Source organism: Salvelinus namaycush, chromosome 32 (assembly GCF_016432855.1).
Source record: "Salvelinus namaycush isolate Seneca chromosome 32, SaNama_1.0, whole genome shotgun sequence".
NCBI lineage: Eukaryota > Metazoa > Chordata > Actinopteri > Salmoniformes > Salmonidae > Salvelinus > Salvelinus namaycush.
This window is the reverse complement of record NC_052338.1, coordinates 32,264,615-32,269,531: the sequence shown is the minus strand read 5'-3', so window position 1 is coordinate 32,269,531 and position 4,917 is coordinate 32,264,615. Positions and strand designations below refer to the sequence as shown.

The 4,917-nt window shown below is 45.0% G+C and overlaps 1 protein-coding gene across 1 annotated transcript in view; it reads left to right on the top strand.

The window, feature by feature from the left end:
- The window catches only part of LOC120027096 (protein 4.1-like), a 91,203-nt gene extending 88,121 nt beyond the window's left edge, over positions 1–3,082 (top strand). The window contains exon 18 of the mRNA XM_038971935.1: positions 2,292–3,082. The gene's annotated coding sequence lies outside the window, so the exon portion shown is untranslated. The remainder of the gene's footprint in view (positions 1–2,291) is intronic.
- Positions 3,083–4,917: the final 1,835 nt, after the last annotated feature.

Here is a 4,917-nt window from a genome sequence, read left to right as displayed (position 1 = left end):
ACAGTGGTGTCCATGTGGCTTTAAATATAGCCCTGTATGTTTGTGTTGAGTTAAAGCCGTCAGGCTCAGGCTTGCGTCCTAAATGGAACCCTATTCCCTATTTATAGTGCTCTACCTTTGACCAAGTTCTAGGTCAAACATAGTTCACTTTGTAGGGGATAGGGTTCCAGCTGCCAGGGTGGTATGTATACACGCAGTGCCTCCCACCCCTTTCCTCTCAGACAGGGGGGAGACGAGGGGGAGAGAGTGCCCTCCCAGTAGGTTCATGGAGCTCTGTGTTCATGGAGCTCTGTGTTCATGGAGCTCTGTGTTCATGGAGCCCTGTGTTCATGGAGCTCTGTGTTCATGGAGCTCTGTGTTCATGGAGCTCTGTGTTCATGGAGCCCTGTGTTCATGGAGCTCTGTGTTCATGGAGCTCTGTGTTCATGGAGCCCTGTGTTCATGGAGCTCTGTGTTCATGGAGCTCTGTGTTCATGGAGCTCTGTGTTCATGGAGCCCTGTGTTCATGGAGCCCTGTGTTCATGGAGCCCTGTGTTCATGGAGCCCTGTGTTCATGGAGCTCTGTGTTCATGGAGCTCTGTGTTCATGGAGCTCTGTGTTCATGGAGCTCTGTGTTCATGGAGCTCTGTGTTCATGGAGCCCTGTGTTCATGGAGCCCTGTGTTCATGGAGCCCTGTGTTCATGGAGCCCTGTGTTCATGGAGCTCTGTGTTCATGGAGCTCTGTGTTCATGGAGCCCTGTGTTCATGGAGCTCTGTGTTCATGGAGCTCTGTGTTCATGGAGCCCTGTGTTCATGGAGCCCTGTGTTCATGGAGCTCTGTGTTCATGGAGCTCTGTGTTCATGGAGCTCTGTGTTCATGGAGCCCTGTGTCCGTGGAGCCCTGTGTTCATGGAGCCCTGTGCTCTGTGTCCGTGGAGCCCTGTGTTCATGGAGCTCTGTGCCCTGTGTTCATGGAGCTCTGTGTTCATGGAGCTCTGTGTTCATGGAGCCCTGTGTTCATGGAGCTCTGTGTTCATGGAGCTCTGTGTTCATGGAGCCCTGTGTTCATGGAGCTCTGTGTTCATGGAGCTCTGTGTTCATGGAGCTCTGTGTTCATGGAGCTCTGTGTTCATGGAGCCCTGTGTTCATGGAGCCCTGTGTTCATGGAGCCCTGTGCTCTGTGTCCGTGGAGCCCTGTGTTCATGGAGCCCTGTGCTCTGTGTCCGTGGAGCCCTGTGTTCATGGAGCTCTGTGTTCATGGAGCTCTGTGTTCATGGAGCCCTGTGTTCATGGAGCTCTGTGTTCATGGAGCTCTGTGTTCATGGAGCTCTGTGTTCGTGGAGCTCTGTGTTCATGGAGCCCTGTGTTCATGGAGCTCTGTGTTCATGGAGCTCTGTGTTCATGGAGCTCTGTGTTCATGGAGCTCTGTGTTCATGGAGCCCTGTGTTCATGGAGCCCTGTGTTCATGGAGCTCTGTGTTCATGGAGCTCTGTGTTCATGGAGCTCTGTGTTCATGGAGCTCTGTGTTCATGGAGCTCTGTGTTCATGGAGCCCTGTGTTCATGGAGCTCTGTGTTCATGGAGCTCTGTGTTCATGGAGCTCTGTGTTCATGGAGCTCTGTGTTCATGGAGCCCTGTGTTCATGGAGCTCTGTGTTCATGGAGCTCTGTGTTCATGGAGCTCTGTGTTCATGGAGCTCTGTGTTCATGGAGCTCTGTGTTCATGGAGCTCTGTGTTCATGGAGCCCTGTGTTCATGGAGCTCTGTGTTCATGGAGCTCTGTGTTCATGGAGCTCTGTGTTCATGGAGCTCTGCTCTGTTTACCTTGGACATCATCAACCTAACAGCCTGAGAAGCCTGAGAACACCCCTAACAATCCTACTTCCTCCCTCTCCGCTTCACACACCCACCCTACCTCACCCCACCCCACCCCACCCTACCTCACCCTACCTCACCCCACCCACCCCACCCTACCTCACCCTACCTCACCTCACCCTACCTCACCCCACCCTACCTCACCTCACCCCACCTCACCCCACCCACCCTACCTCACCCCACCCCACCCCACCCCACCCTACCTCACCCTACCTCACCCCACCTCACCCCACCCACCCTACCTCACCCCACCCCACCCCACCCTACCTCACCCTACCTCACCTCACCCACCTCATTGTGACAACATTGGTGTAGTTCTACTCTCACCTTTCTGACTGTTTTCTACTCTTGCGCTCTTTATCTTTAGTGTTGAATCAGGGGAATGTTGAGGTAGTGTTACTGAAGAAGTGTCTCTCTCTCTGTCCACTGTCTGTGAAGCTGTGGGCCAAAACTACCACGGCGCCTGAGGAAGGTGAACTCACACACATCCCCCGCCCGCGCTGACCTTCTCTGCTTGTTTCACCACCATTCCTGCTTGTTTACCTCAGAGACCCCGCCTTGGGAACAGACACACACACACCCCACACCAGACTGGACCGGTCCAACCTACCAGAGAGAACAAGCTTCACTTTTCAACTCTGAACTTTGAACCTCCCAACCAATGGAGTTCAACTGAAGGAAAAGGGAACAAACAGAACTCTCCAAAAAAACTCCCAGAATTCCCTAGGACCACCCACTATCTGTCTCTCTCTCTCTTTCACTCTCTTCCACTCCACTGCCAAATCCCGAACAACCAAACTGGATTTTTCTAAACAATAAAAATGTTGAAATAAAGTGTTCAATTTTTTTTCCTCTTTCTCCCATTTGTCTGGAGATTTTAACAAGAATTTTCAAAGGGCATTTGGTCTTTAAATTGTGTAGAGATTGCAGGGACTTTGTTGATATTTTTCTAAGACTTTTCTTATCGCCGTAATTGGAAAATCTGTATCTTCAAAGTAAACTTTGAAGGGACTCTTATTCTGAAGTGGGATAATAACAAGGGATTTTGGGTGATTTTTCTGGGACTCTTCAACCATCGTGATACGAGGATCCCTCTTCAAATCAAACTTTTACAACCAAGTTTGGTTTCATCTCTTGTACAGTACAAAAAGTTATATTTTCCCTCTCAATGTGAAAAGTATTTTTTAAATTTAAGTGTAGAAAATATTTTATTTCATCCAAACTTTTTGGGGGCCCTATTTAAGTCTTTGTCGTCTTTTGAAGATATGACTTCATTATCTATTCGTCTGGATGATTTTCACATCTTGTTGACTGTTTTAGTTGTGTTTGTTGTTGTAGTTACACTGGGGGGGGTTGGGGAAAGGCGCTTCATCAGGACGGAAGGGAAAGAAGCAGTGTATTGAAATTACATTTATTATATTATTGACATCCTCTTTAATTTCTGTGTATGTATCCATCCTTTTAGATCACCCTGACTTTACAGGTTTGTAGTTAGATGTTTTCACATAGCATTCCAGCATTCACCAACTACATAACATAACAGTCATTCATTTATACCGGGCATGACAGAACAGTAGAGGCAACTTTACAATGTCCTGCATTCATTTACCTGTATTTCTACTTTTCTACCAAAGGGGGCAGTGTTTACTCATTTAGAGAGATTGGCTACTACGCAGAAGAAGTCAGTTGGAGAACACTTCACGCTAAAGGCCAAAAATGATTCATTGGGGTTGATTAGAGAATCAATGTTAAAGGCCCAATGCTGTCAAAAATGTGATTTTACTGTGTTTTATATTTCCACTCTATGAGGTTGGAATACTACTGTGAAATTGTGAAAATGATGATAATGCCCTTTTAGTGTAAGAGCTGTTTGAAAAGACCACCTGAAATTTCAACCTGTTTTGGTGGGATGGAGTTTTGGCTTCACCAGTCAGTAAATTAGAGTTCCAAACCTCTCTGCCAATAACAACTAGTTTCCATTTTCCACCTCCCAACTCAGGCAGTCCTAGCAAAATTCTTGTTTGAGAATTTGCTCTTTGCTAAGAAGCTATTTAAAAAAAAATTTTTTTTACAATTTAATTAAAAACAATCACAGTAAGGTATTGTTACCCAGAAAGTATGTAATATTGAGATAAAAATATTTTTTTTAACGAGCGTAAAGTAAACAAAGGATTTTGAGAACACATTCCCTCTGGTAGCCTCTTTGGTGTTCTCCTTTTAGAAGACTGCACTAGTTACATCAGCACAAAATGAAGTTATTGTTACCCTCATCTGTTTACTCCCATGCCTTTTATCTGTGAAGAATACACATTTAATTGATCCTCCTGTGACGTACACACTGTCCCTTTAAGAAACAACCCAATATGTAAGCAAAGAGTACAGTACACACAGTTTTTAAATGTTTTGGTCTAGTTTAAAAACATGATGTTGTTTTAGTACACATAGTATTACAATGTTCAATATCCAATGTGTTGTAGTTCTTTCAGTGTGTTGTAGTTCTTTCAGTGTGTTGTTTCTTCCTCTTCCTCTTCTTCTTCTTCATTGTGGCACTCTCTTTTCTACATTATTGATGGATGGAGACTAGGAGAACCAGAAAGCCTATACATCTATTTAAGTTAATGTTTATTTCTTCGTAGTGATATCTATCTCTCTCTCTCTCTCCTTCTGTCTCTCTGTCTCTCTCCCTCCCCCTCTCTCTCTCTCTCTCCTTCTGTCTCTCTGTCTCTCCCTCTCTCCTTCTGTCTCTCTGTCTCTCTCCCTCTGTCTCTCCCTCTGCCTCTGTCTTTCTCTGTTTCCCTCACTGTTAGAGATCATTTGTAATAAAACAGCATCACTAAATAAACACAAACGTAGACACACCTTATTTTGAACACCGCTTGATATTTTGTTCTGTGACTGAGGTTCTATGTCCAATTTCTCTATTTTCTAGTCTCATGAGGAAATTATAATTTCTCAGCTATGTTCATCATTGTAAAATGGATAAAAGCAATTTTATAATCAATCATACAATACCCCATAATGACAAAGCGAAAACAGGTTTTTAGACATAAAAAAAAACAGAAAT